Source organism: Lathyrus oleraceus, chromosome 2 (genome assembly GCF_024323335.1).
Source record: "Lathyrus oleraceus cultivar Zhongwan6 chromosome 2, CAAS_Psat_ZW6_1.0, whole genome shotgun sequence".
NCBI classification, from domain to species: domain Eukaryota; kingdom Viridiplantae; phylum Streptophyta; class Magnoliopsida; order Fabales; family Fabaceae; genus Lathyrus; species Lathyrus oleraceus.
This window is the reverse complement of record NC_066580.1, coordinates 37,633,050-37,647,544: the sequence shown is the minus strand read 5'-3', so window position 1 is coordinate 37,647,544 and position 14,495 is coordinate 37,633,050. Positions and strand designations below refer to the sequence as shown.

The following is a 14,495-nucleotide window of genomic DNA, read 5'->3' as shown; positions in this document are numbered from 1 at the left end:
TAGGGGCAATTGTCATATCCCAAAATTTGCCCTCCCTTTTTGCTTTTCATCTGACCTATGACTTGGATACTCATTCACGCCTCATTCATGTGCATCATTCATTCATGATTAACACTTTCTAACAAGCATTATAGATTCAAGGTTTATGGCTATTCAAAATCAGGGTTTTGGCTTGAAGATTGTGATATTGTTCATCATGTGGGTTGAAACCCTAATTGTTTGATTCTTTGGGACCTTAACTCATGAGGCATACACCTTAACATTTATGTATGCATCCCAACTCTAACTCCTGGCTTTGCTTCTATAGGATCCTGTGTTTGACCTTCTGTGTATCTCACTTGACTTTTAAACCCTAATGGAGGGCCCATGGTTTGATATTTTTCTTGTGGAGCTTTGTGTTTGGGTTGAAACCTTAATCATTAACCTTGAGGTTGGTAAATTGTATGGCTTGCTTTGAGGAGGGTTGGAAACCCTAGTCGTGGTTCATAACATTGGTGCAATGCTTATGTTGATTACTTCTCGATTTGAGGCCTTTGATTGATTACTTGGATTTGAATTTTGGCTACAAAACCCTAGTACATGGCTTGCTTTGATTGGTTCTAAACATGCTTGCATTCACATTCCATTGCATATTGTCATTAGTCTCATTTGATCTATGTCGCCTCATCCACTTATTCCATTGATCTCCATTGCTCCAAACTTCATTGATTCATCATATTGGTCCCAATTGGTTCATGGTTCCATTTTCAACATGCATTTTTAGTCAGACAAATCCATTTCATCATCTTTTTGCATAAGTTGATTTTTGGTCAACTATTGACTTTTTGGTCAACCAGTTGACCAAAATCAATTTACCATATTTTCATCCCTCAATCACCTTGACCTTGTTCTTGTTGTCCATTAATGACCTAAGTCCATTTCATTTGAATTCATGATCTATTTTAAACAAGTTATCTTCATTCACAATTGCATTTTAAATTATTCTTGGACCATATTCATTTTCATTCCAATTGCAACTATTCCATTTCCAAATATGAACCAAAGCCTATCACATAAACCATACAACCATTTAGTACAAAACAATTTCATATACGAACCATCTTAATTACAAGCTAATGGAATTTTAATCACAAAAGTTACACAATTTAATTCTCAAAGACATTCTAATGCATATCTACCTAGCCCACTCAATTATGTTACAACAAATTGTCAACATATCATTTACATCATGAACTCTAAAAGCCATTCCCTTTTCTTCCAAAATCCTTCATGAATCTTCACGTATCCATTGTCTCTTCATCACAAGAACCTTGTGTTGCCAAATTTAACCATTGCCAATTTTGATTACTCCCATAGATCATGCATAAACCTTGTCATGTCATAGGCAAAATGACCCTGAAACAATAACCGCACACCATATCAAACCGGGCCAGACCAATAATTGGACAAATCCACAATCGGGCATCAACTCATATTATGGCAATTCAATTAACATCGGCCTTAACTGAAAACATAACCTAGCAAGAAAATTCTATTCAATTCAACCTAACCATCTTTACTAATTCAAACTTTACTAACTCAGGATAGCAAAGCCTTCAACTAACTGAAATAATTCAACGGAATATCCATATTTGCAACTAACAGATATTAAGCTCCTCAAAGTCAGTTACCACTGGATTACGTCATCTTATTTAACTGAGTTAACCCCAACCTTCATAACAAACCATATATTAATTACTAAATGAATCGAAAAATCAGAAAACCAATATAACAGTACTAATGCATGTTCATAGCAGAAATCGTCCTTAACATCACTAACAGAACTCAACCTAACAATATCACTTAATAGAGATTGGATCTAACTGATTCAAACTAGAAAATGCTAACAAAATCCTAACTTTGTTAAAGCATCACTCTATATAATGACTCATCACACTTCAACATTCACCAGGGGAATCATTTTGCAGAAGCTCGTAAATCTCTTTATCATCATCATTGCTCAAAACCGAGTCTCTCTCACTCTTAACTCCGTTCTTGAACCTCAATCCATTCACTCTTTTCTCATGCAACAACACAACATCAATGCAACAACAGAAACAGAAGCATTGCAGATAGAAGAAAGGATTAAACCGTAGAAAAAGAAGAAGAGAGATCAATAGAGCGGGATGAAGAAAAGAAGCAATTCAGGATTAAGAATAAGATTCGTACCTGGTCGCGTTTGAAGCTTCGATCCCGTAAGTTTTAGATCTAATTTTGATATCGTCTCCTTCTGTTTGTTCACATAAAATGGCATATTAAATTGAATTCCTAAATTCCCGATTCTTTGAATTGTAATGATGATGCTACGAAGAAGATGCGAACGTGAAGCAGACCGATAGAAACGAATCCACTGTGAGGACCAGTGATCTAAAAGCGCAGTAACATGACGCTTGGTCGTAACGAACACTCACGTTGAGTTCAGATGCGAAGTTGAAGGACGAACAACAACAACAAACTTTTCTTCATCAACAACACAACGATTTGATTCACAATTCCATTTTCACTCTTCATCACGACGCAAACGCAACATTCTTCACCATGAATCAATAAAAATTGTTCGCTCTTCACCTCAATTCAACATCAACAAAACACAATCGAACAACCATAACACTGTGAAACGGAAGCAAAGCATCGACAATGATACAAACTGAAGATTGAGTTTGAGCTTCGCGTTGAATTCGCATTGGTTCGCGTGACCGTCATGGACGACCTTCCAGCATCGAAGGTCCTTCGCGTTTAGATAGGAACGCGTTTTTTTAGAAAGGCGTTGAAGGCGAGAGGAGGCATTTCTGGCGTTGTGAATGAAGGGTCAGGTCGTTGAAGAAGTCTTCAGGGGGATCCGATTTCAGTCGGGTATCGCCCTTTCTTGATTCGTTTTGGGTGGAACTTATGCCTTTGGCCCAAGTAAGCTTTACACCCTCCAATCCATTTCACCCCATTGCTAGGCCCATTTTCATAATTTTTTCTCTTAATTCCTTGTTAATCCTATTTACCTTGAAAGTCGGTAAACAATCGTTGATCTTTCAAATTTTTAAATTTGATTACTTGCAGGATCGGTCAGATTGATCCTATGACATATGATAATTGTTATGAATATGAGTTTTGGTAATAACAAACACTCTAATAATAAGCGCAAAATTAGAGTTTGAAAACTAATAAAAAAGGCTGATATGAATGAGAGGAATTGTAAAGGACTTGTAATGACAAATAATTGACAAAAGTAAACGTTGAAAGTCAGGAAATCTTAAGACTGTAAATGACAAAGTAAAAGAAAGGTGTTTGGAATGAAGAAATAAAGACGTATAATTCTGGAAGGAAAAGAGTAAAGATAAATTCGTATTGCTTTGAAGTAATTAACAATGGTGTAAACAAACGTACATTATGTGATTTACGATTCTTCTTCAAACGAGTACTTGATAAATTTACAGGTTTTTGTACATACTTTGACACACCCTTTTCTAACACTAAGACCTTATATTTACACTACGCCAAAAACTGGAATAGACAGCGCACCTTAGAGGGCGCTTTATTACAGAAGCGCACTCTAAAGTGAAGCGAAAAAATAAGGAGCGAACAACTGGAATAGACAGCGCACTTTAGAGGGCGCTTTTGTAGTAAAGCGCCCTCTAAGGTGAAGCGAAAAAATAAGGAGGAGATAGAGGGACAACAATACAGGGCGCTTTTAAAAAAGCGCTCTATAAGTCCATGTGCATTTCCAGTTTATAAAGCGCTTTTGGAAAACCTTAGAGAGCGCTTTCATAAGCGCCCTCTTAGGCCCCCTTTAGAGGGCGCTTTTTTTCCACAAGCGCCCTCTAAGGTCCCCTTTAGTAAACATTAAAATTATAACATACTGCGCGTTTTGTTATTTCACTCTCTGTTATTTTCGTTCTTTTTCACGTTAGGGTTCTCACTGCTATGATTTTCGCTACTTCTAAGGCGTTCTCCTTCCACCTCTGTTAGATCTACGACGTTTCCTCCTTCTATTAATTCGTTGCTAGCTGTTCGATTTTGACACCATAGGTATTTTTCTAATCTTCATATTACTTGGTTTCTCTTCTGACGTTCGCTATTGTTCATTTTTGGTTTCTCTTCTGACTTCGAAGAACTTAATTGGAGTTCTAGATATATACGGATTCAAGAGTTTCAAGACAAACAGGTTCTTAATCTTAACCACCCTCTTGCCTTATTTTATATGAAGTTTATAGACGTATGCACATTTGGCCAATCTCTGTGATCGAATTTTTTGTGTTCTCTATTTATATTTTTCGTATCTATTTACTTTTGAACCACAGTTATTGTTCTAACAGTAACTAACTTTACATCGGCCCTGTTCAGCTTCGAGCAATTTTGTATCAATTTGACAAATGAGAAGTTACAGCAGCATTTCAACCAGGTTTGATTTTTCGACTATCTCCTGGTAAACAATTTCTATAGACTCAAATAACACTTCATTATTTCATTATGCAGCATGTCTTCAAAATGGAGCAAGAGGAATATACAAAGGAAGAAATTGATTGGAGTTATATAGAGTTCGTTGATAATCAAGATGTTCTCGATCTTATTGAGAAGGTGCAACTCACCCTTGCATTTTTGTCATTTTAGAAAAGTTCTATCAGTTTGTCATCTCATTCTTGTTTATAACTTCAGAAACCTGGCGGCGTTATTGCTCTTCTGGACGAGGCCTGGTATGTATTAAATGACAATAGTTCAAATATTTGTATTATAGTTAATGGTTTTTTTATGTCATTTTACATAATGTAAAGTGGCGTTAGCGCATGCAAATATATATACTTTGAGCAATAACTATGTTTTATAAAACTAGCACTTACCAGTTGAGCTACCCTACTCACTCACTGGCCTAACAGAGGGTTTAATTAAACTTCTTGAACATAGCCGTGGCCAGGATGGCGCATATATTGGATGCATGAAGTCAGGAGACGTGATATCAGAAGAGTACTTTCCTCTATCTGAATTAATTCTGATTATTTATTTATGATGATAGATCTGAGGAAATAGTTGCCAGTTTTTATGTGTAGATGGTCCCAGAAGATTTTGTTTTAAGATGTCTAAAATTGTTCATTTTTAAAAATTGAACATGTGTTGAATTTTATTCATTATTATCTGTTATCCTTTTTTGTCGAGTTATTACTGTAGGTTTTTATTTTTCAATAAATACTTTGAAGTTACCACATTTGTAGATGTAACCGATTATCTTAATTTTCATCCCTTTGCAAGTCTTTAGGCATGTCTCATTTTTGCCAATAAAATTTGCATTCCCTGGTGTTTAGATATTCCCAACCAGTATCTTAATTTCTAATGAGTAATGAAAGTTTCTATTTTGAATTGATATGTACTTAATCTTTTCTTAGTACAATTATATTTCTTTATCGCATGTTATTTTCTCCTTCATAACTACAATATCATTTTGTTTCATAATTTTTTTACAAATTTGACCTTTTCAATTGTGATTTTGTATTCAACTTATATGCTCTGTATTTTATCCTTTTTTTTTCCAGGGGAAAGCCTTGGTATGAACCTGATTGGTGGAAATTTGGGGATGAAAAATCGTAAGTAATAATACCATTTAGATGAGAAAATATTTGGTGATTATTTTTTTTTTGTTTATTCAGGAATGATCTTCAATGTGATTATGACTTAATATATTATTTGTTGAAACCAAATCTTATTGAATGGATAAATTAATGATCTTCAGTCTTCACAATATATCACATCAGTGCCAAGTACTAACATATATTAGAGGCAACAAATAATTTTTAACTTCAGCATACTCATCTCTATGATATTATAAGTTATAACTCCTGATGGAAAATGCATGTTGGATACTTTTGACTGAAGTCTCTTTATGTATAAATATTGCACATGATTTTTTTTTCTTTTTTAGTATGGATCTCCATATTGAACTGCTTTATTTTTACAATGTGTATCTCATCTCTATTGATTTATTTTGTTTTTAGGTATTTCCGACATGCATCTGGTTCACTTGTTATACTTTCAAAGAATTTGGCACAGTACATTAACATAGACAGGTTAGTCTTGATGGTATTAAATGTTGCTTTTTCTTTAACTCTGTTTCCTTTTGAAAGATACTTTCTCCTATTTTATCTTCCTATCTAGTAATATATCTTTGATTGATCCGAAAACAAAATGTAGTGTATCTTTGAAGACATATGCTTATAAAACTACCTATTCCAAAGTTGTTTGTATTCAAACCGGCATGCGAGGAATGACTGCTAGAAATGAACTTCGATTCAGGAAGCGGACCCTAAGAAGACTGCGGCTAGCAAAAAAAACATACATCTCAGAGATGCTTTTGCTACTTAGTTTTATTTCTTTTTAAGTTATGAATTGGTTGTATATTTAGAATCTTTAGAAGTTAAACGATTATATATCAGTGGATTGTTGTATATGTATGGATTGTTGTATATAAGGCTTGTTGAATGCAATGTGTGAAAAAGGGCTTCAAATTATACAGTTTTAGGTGTACTGCTTCAATATACAGGTTGTCTAAAATAAAATAAAAAAATATAGCGCTTTTTAAAAAAAAAATTTAAATAACCACCCACTTTAGAGGGCGCTTTCCAAAATAAGCGCCCTCTAAACCCTTTAAATTTCCACTTTAGAGGGCGCTTTCCAGTAAAAGCGCCCTCTAAACCCTTAAAAGTTTCCACTTTAGAGGGCGCTTTCCAGTAAAAGCGCCCTCTAAATCCTTAAAAGTTTTCACTTTAGAGGGCGCTTTCTTTAAAAAGCGCCCTCTAAAGTGGCCCTTAAAGGGCTTAAAGAGCCACTTTAGAGAGCGCTTTCACCAGGAAAAAAAGCGTTGTCTTTACCTATGCCAGCGCCAGATTAGAGGGCGCTTTAAAGCGCTGTTATAGGCTAAAAAAAAGCGCCCTCTTTTCCCTTATTTGGCGTAGTGTTATATTGGATCTTCAATCACGTCGAGATACATGGCGCCTTGCATGTACGCAATTATCTACTATGCTTCATGTGTACTTTCAACGGTTTCTGATAAGGGCGAAGTTCCCTCCCTTATTTGAATTTTTGAATCTTTGATCGAAAACCATTTTCAACTATTTTTTAAGAGATCTTTCTGGAGTCTCAACTGTGTGTTGATCCTTATCAACCTTGCCCAATTGAATCACCCTCAGCTGGTCGAATACCACTTCCTGGTTGAAAACAACTATACATATGATTTCCTTTTTTGGTAATTCTTAATGGGCGTCGAAAATATGAGCTAACAAATTGCCCCCCAAAAATGTTATTTTCGACACTTGTGAGAAAAAGACATTTTTTGAGACTTTGTTTCGATGCCTTAATAACTCTGACATTGTGCCAAGTGTCCCAATGTTAGCAAAACTCTTCAGTTTCTCCAACTTGTCTGGTGACGTTAGAGTCATAATTATCTTTTTCCTACCCACGTCCTTTCAGCCTACAACCGAATCTTTTCACTCATCACGTTTTCTAGACTCTAGGAAATCATGGGCTGAAGCATTAATTGACATCTCCATCACACTGCCCAAGGAAGACACGTGTCTCACTAACTTATCAATCATTAATACTGATTTGAAACGCTCTTTCTTCCGAGCGTGCCTATAAAACTTACTGATATGTCTCGTGACTGTATATAAAATATAGTCTATCGGGTACTTGACTGCAAGTGCACAGTCCAGTCGTTTTAGTTTTAAAAGATATCGAACCCACAGGGACCGATGGTCAAACTAATGTTATCGATGTTACTATGTTTAGCTAAGGATATGATTTTTAGAGGTTTGGTTGAACAAAAATTAAATTTGAAGGAAGTTAAGTTTTAAGAAAATATTAATAGAGGGATATCAGTATGCAACGCATTAATCGTCAGGGATTCGATAAGTCACCGGTGTATATTTTAAGTACCAAATATCTTTCAGTAGAAAATACTTATTTAAAAGACTTTATCTCACACTCTCGTGATTGTTGACTCGGACTATACCTTTAAGTCAGAATGTACGCTCTCGTTGTTCCATTTGAAGTTAAAAATACTTTTTGAAAATAAATAAGTTCTAATTGCTTTTAAAGTGCTCTGGTTGTTTTTAAAATCAATGCCTAGTTTTTACTATTTAGTTCGACCCTCACGCTCTCGCGATTGTCGGTTCTCACCTTAGTTAATTTCCCACTCTCGTGGAAAAACCGTATTAAATAGTTTCTCACTCTCGTGACAAAGTTAATTAAATTTAAATTAAAAACCACAGCCAGAAGGATTGTTTGAGAAAAGAAGTTTTACACCGATTATTATTAAATCCCGTCTAATTAAATTATTTACACGCCGATACCGGTAGTTTAGCCAGACATGTTAAATAACGCAAACACAAACGAACATAAACAGATTAACAATAAAGCAAACATGATTATAATAATAATAAAGTGATAACAATAATAATTGGATAAAAACCTAGAAATTGGATAAATCGAATATGCTGAATCTTGAAGTACTTGAGCAGTCTTCCACAGGTCGGTAGGATTCTGCTTCTTCGAAATAATTGCTTAAACTAAATTAAATAAATTGCAGTAGTTCCCCAGTGTAGGAAATTACTACTTTGGCTAAATGAAAAACGGAAAGGGAAAGGAAAAATCAAAGCTCTAAACGGAACGGTAAACAAATTGCGGTAAAAGAAAACAATGTTACTGAAGAAAAAATAATAGTAAAAGAAAACAAAATTGCTGTGGAAAATAAATGCAGAGAAAAATCTTGAAAGCTGGCTTCAGGGAGGAAAATCAAGCGTCCCCCTAGGTTTCCAACTTTCATCCTTTTATATTCTCCATTTGGTCTTAGTAGTTGAGAGAAATAAGGGTGACTTGGTTGAGTGAGAAATTCACGGGAAAGTGGGCTGAGGAGCGAGAAAAATGGGCGTGTGGATCACTTCTGTTAAACAATTCCATTACGTTGCTTTTGGCCTTGTGATTGTAGTGATGGGCATGTGACGTTCGTGACACCCAGGGCGTGACGGCCGTGACAGGGTTTATGACGGTCGTCACATGCACATGATTTGTATTTTTTGCTTTTCTGTTGTTTTCTCTTCTGTTTCTTCTTCTTTTCCTTCCTTTTCTATACTTTGCTCATTTAAACATGGGAATTGAAATACCTGCAAAAATAACTCGAACACTTGCGGAATAATCAGAATATAAATGAAAGTGGTACAATTTTTGAATGTAAATCAAGGCAAATATACGATGTATTTTCGCGTTATCACTTACCAACTTACCCATTTCACATTTTTACGCCTTCTGAATTTCCAAATACTCTAGCTTTTTCCTTCTTCAAACATTCTTCAACTAAACTCAGATTTCCTTCAAGCTCTAACAATGGCAACCTCAAGCAAAGCTCTTAAGGGAACATGTGTATCCGTCAAAACCACCGCCAACAGGACAAAAGTTCCAAAGAAGATCTCTGAACTTCCTCCATTCGCCATGTTGTCTGCTTCACTCGCGGTTGGCAATCGACAATATATACCAGAGCCCCAAACAGAAGAACAACACATGATTTACGCTTCTCAGGTACTCATTCATGTATCTGTTTATGGAAAGAACTATGCATTATCTGGACCCTTAGCTGATTTAGATGCTGATTCTAGTCAGCTTAGAGAATTCTTTCCTTCTTACCACAAATGTAAACCCATAGGGCAAGCTAGAAACCCTATAACTGAAACCACCTCCACCGAAAACCCTAAGGCTTGTGATATTATAGATCTAAGATTTATGAATAATGGTTTCAGAGCCTTAAGTGCTACTCCCACCTTTAAAGATCCTGCTGATTATTTAAATTGGTTAACTAAAGTAGAGAAAGCTAAAGCCCAGGCTTGGAAAGACATAGGAATTTATGACCTGATTATGCTGTCGAAGCTGAATTTAGATTACATCACTCATATGTTGATTTCTTTGTTGTACTTCTGGGACAATACACATTACACTTTCCACCTTCCTTGTAGTATGGCCATGCCAACCCTTTTCGACATGGCCACTATCACAGGGCTGAAGCCTATTCGACACACTTATGATCCCGACATTGACTCTATAAACACCATCGCTTTTTCGACCACCAGAGCGGTGTACTCGACACACATTGCTCATTACCATGATAAAGATACTGACCCTGTCTCCTACGTGGAGCATATAGCCTTTTTAGCCTCGTGGTTATCCCACTCTGTTTTTTGTTCGAAATCTCTACAAGTTGCCAAGAAATACCTCACTTTGGCGAACCAACTACACGTGGGGCACGATATCTGCCTAAGCGAGATGATCCTGGCAAGCCTTTATGAATCTTTGAGCGATGGAGTGGCTCAATTGAAGAATTTGGGGGACAAAGGGAACCCTCTCCTGTCTGGCCCTTTCTGGTTATTGCAACTTTGGATAAATGCCACTTTCGAGGCTAGCCTGCTGAACAAAGGCCTCATCGACGAAGATGCTGAGGAGATCAAGAACAGAAGGGTCGAAGGCACTAGGCTAGCTCAGCTGACTCCAAATGATGAAGGACAAGCCCTCCAACCGACTTTCATGGGCTATATAATGATGTTTGCTAAGCATCATGTCTTCACTTTGAGCATGGCCCTATTTGCCTTCAGGAAATACGGTCCCAAGTGGTTTACCAAGACCTTCCCATCTCCATCCAAGAAATAGGAGACAAAATCTTTGTTGATTTGGGAAGCCTTTTTTACCCCCAGGATTCTAACCCTTCGACTCAACCCTTCAAAGGTTCAAGTTACTTTGATAACCTATCAACCCAACCTTGTCGCTCGACAATTTGGGTTAGTTCAGGTCCTTCCAAAGTACCTGTATGACAAGAAGGGTATTCTCCTTATCCATAATATAGTCTATAACGAAGCTACTGCTCTCAAACAAATAGCCAGATATACTGGCAGAACCCAGCTTACTCCATTCAACTTCGAGCCCAACTTCCTCTACAATCGAGAGTTTGGGAAATGGTGGACTAATTATTACGTCGAAGAATTCTGTGATGTCACCTCTTTCATTCAACTATTTGACAAAGCTTTTCTTCTTGTGCAGGAAAAGACCAGGAAAGGTACTTATACGTTTATAAAAGAAATTCAAGCTTTTCAAAACTACTTTGAAACTGCCTATAGGCTTGATGTTCTTAGTCGAACCCACTTAAATAGCGCTGGCGAACCCACTTATCGACCATCATCTGAAAAGGGGTCTATAAGTGAGATTAACCAACCTCCCGTCGGTGACCTCGACGCTTCACCACCAAATATTGCCACTCAACATTCTCAAACCAGCGACTTCGGTTACGAAACTGATTCAATTGAAGAAGGTGAGGTTGGAGGCAATCCAGAACCCATGGTTGTGGATGAATTAGCTGAAGACGAAGAAGCCCCTGGGGATGATTTACATACAGCTGAAGGCACGAACAATCCTCAGGGAGAAGGTGGAGATGTCGAAGATACGGTGGTGGAGGAGGAGAACGAAGGCAACCCCACCATAATCCCTGATGATGACGAAGGCTTTGAAGAGGGGGAGGCTGATGCAAGCGAAGAGCAAGCTCAAACTCAAACTCTTGTCACTCCAACTATAGAAGATGCTCCAACGGACGGAGTTTGACGAGTAGTATTGGGGGTCTTTCTGCAGAAAGATTGGCTATTATGAAACGAAGCCAACCCCCTTTAGTATTTGAAGGTTATGCTAAGCTGCAGGGAAAGTTCCTCTGACAAAAGCCTTAGTACTTCGGTGTCTGAAGATTAACCTTCGAGCACTCCTGCAGACGAAGTACTTTCTAATATCAAATACTAAGTCTTCAAAGGTGACTTGTTTCTGTTGCTGCTGGTTGATCCATCTTCCCCTTTGACTCTAAAGGCTCTTATCAGCCAAGTCGACCTGTTGGAAGCTTCTCCTGAAGTGGCCAACGTTATCTTGGAGATAGGTACTATGATCGACCAAGCTTTTGCGGATCATAAGTTGTTACCTCAGCTCGCATGGGAAATTGAGAAGAAGTTTGGTTCTGAGGCTGCTGCCTGGGATGTTGCCGCCAAATCTACCAATAAGGCGATGGAATTGGAGCAGGCCAAACAGAAAAACAAAGAAAAGATCAAAGGTCATAACCGTAATATTGCTTCCTGGAGGAAGAAAGTAGAAGAACTTCAGGCAAAGATCTCTGATGCCGAAAGAAACAAAGATCAACTCTTAGAGTTTGATGAAGCTTTAATGGCTTAAGAGCTATCATTTGGCATGGAATTTGTCGAAAAGGCTCGACAACTTGAGTCTGATGTTAAACTCCTGCGATCGAAGAGATCTTTGTGTGAGAAACGTCTAGAGCTTCTTAAAGCCAAGTATCTTCAGATCAAGGCCAATCTTCCTTTCTAGTTTTTGTTTGTCTATTTTGAAATGTAATGATAATTTTTTTTGTAATGAATATTGGTCCTTTGGGCCTTCGAATTCAATATAACCATCTTGGCATTTTTACGATATTGGCTTTGTTTTATTTATATAATTATTCATCTCTTATTTTTATATCTTGGAGTACTGGTTTATATTTTTTTCAAATACTTCCCATTTACTCTTAGAATCCTTTTATCTTCATTAATCTCTTCGATTTCATAGGCACCATTAGAGAATACATGCAAAATCTGAAAAGGGCCTTCCCACTTTGGGGACCATTTCCCCAAGGCTCTATCCTTTCGATCCATTGGAAGTATCAATTTCCAAACCAAGTCTTCAGGCGCAAAACTTTTGACCTTTACCCTCTTATTATAAGAGATTTATATCATTTTCTTTTGTCGTTTTAACAACTCCAAGGCATTTAACCTTTCTTCATCTAAGTCAACCAATTCATCCAACATCATGCTCCAATATGATTCTGTTGGAAGTTCATGGTTCCTTTGAATCCTTGTGGATTGTAGGTGAATTTCTACTGGTAGAACAGCATCATGGCCAAAGGTTAGCCGAAAAAGGGTTGACTTAGTGGCCTCTTTGGGAGAGGTACGATATGCCCATAAAATATGGTCCAGAGTTTTATGCCAATTCCTAGGCTTCTTCCCTACATGCTTTTTAATCAAACCAATGATCACTTTATTGGAAACTTCGACTTGTCCATTGGCTTGAGCATAATAAGGCGTCGAAGTTAACAGTTTGAAGCCCATTTCTTTGGCAAATTCTTGCATTTTCTGACCAGTGAATACTGACCCTTGATCCGTTGCAATCGTCTCTGGGATTCCAAATCTATAAATAATGTGCTTTTAGATAAATTTGATCACATCCTCTTGATTCACATTTGGTAAGGGTATAGCTTCAATCCACTTCGTAAAATAATTAACTCCCACCAACATATATCTTTGATTTTTAGATGATGGAGGTCGAATTTCTCCGATCAAATCTAAAGCCCAACCTTTAAATGGCCAAGGATTGATGATAGAATGTAACTCACTTGCAGGGACGTGTTGTATGCCTGCATGTATCTGACATTCTTGGCATCCCTTTGAAAATTCAATACAATATTTCAACATAGTAGGCCAATACATCCCTTGGTGAAATAGTAGTCATTTCATCTTATGACCAACTTGGTGTGCCCCACACACTCCATTATGTATAGTCGAAAGGGCTAAGTACGCCTCTGACTCACTGAGGCATTTAAGAAAAATTCCCTTAGGAGATTTTTTAAACAACTCTACACCCAAAAGAACATAACTCAATGCTCGATACCTAGTTTTTCGATCAGTAGACACCATTGGATTCTGCAGATACACCACTATTGGCTTCCTCCGATCTTTATCCGTCAAATTGTCTATTGCCAATATTTCGAAATTCCCTTCATCAGCATATACCAGCTTTGTCTTTTCTAAGTCTGGGGGTATTAATCTGGTTGCCACGACCTTTCCTTTCAATGACTTTATGCAAATTTTCTTTTGAAATTTTATACTCGGATGCAATCTGAGCTAAATCGTTAGCCACTTGATTTTCTAGTCGAGGTATGTGTCGAATAGTAGCCATTTCAAATCTTTTTAGAAATCGACTGCTATTATGAAATACATGATTAAATTCTCCTTAATACATCTATATTCCTTTGTGATCTGCTTTATGATCAACTATGAGTCACCCATTATTTCGACTCGAGTTGCCCCCAATTCGAATAATATTTCAAGTCCTGTTATGAGGGCTTCATATTCAGCCTCATTGTTTGAGCAAGTACCTTCTACTTTGTACTGGAATTTTGTTGGAATTTTATTAGGAGAAATAATTACAACCCCGACGCTTGTACCATCCTTGTGACTAGACCCATCGAAGTATAACTTCCAAGGTTCCAATTCGAGATAGTTCAGTGCATTTGTATCTATGGAGTGGTTGACTATAAATTCCCTCCATCCTTGTGACCTGACTAGGATGTCTAAGGAGGCTTCCGACCCTGAGTCGAAGTTGTCAGTCATCATTTCATCTTCAGCGGCCACTTTATTGTA

General features: G+C 37.2%; 2 long non-coding RNA genes across 2 annotated transcripts; one reads left to right on the top strand and one right to left on the bottom strand.

Annotated features, from left to right (window-relative positions):
• Positions 1-1,068: 1,068 nt before the first annotated feature.
• On the bottom strand, positions 1,069-2,927 carry LOC127117925 (uncharacterized). Its single transcript, XR_007802063.1, has 2 exons — positions 2,209-2,927; positions 1,069-1,395 (listed from the first exon to the last, which is right to left on the bottom strand). It is a non-coding gene; the product is annotated as an uncharacterized LOC127117925 (long non-coding RNA).
• Positions 2,928-4,931: 2,004 nt separating this feature from the next.
• Positions 4,932-6,083, top strand: LOC127117924 (uncharacterized). The gene is made up of 3 exons (XR_007802062.1): positions 4,932-4,992; positions 5,556-5,606; positions 6,015-6,083. It is a non-coding gene; the product is annotated as an uncharacterized LOC127117924 (long non-coding RNA).
• The last annotated feature ends 8,412 nt before the right edge of the window (positions 6,084-14,495 follow it).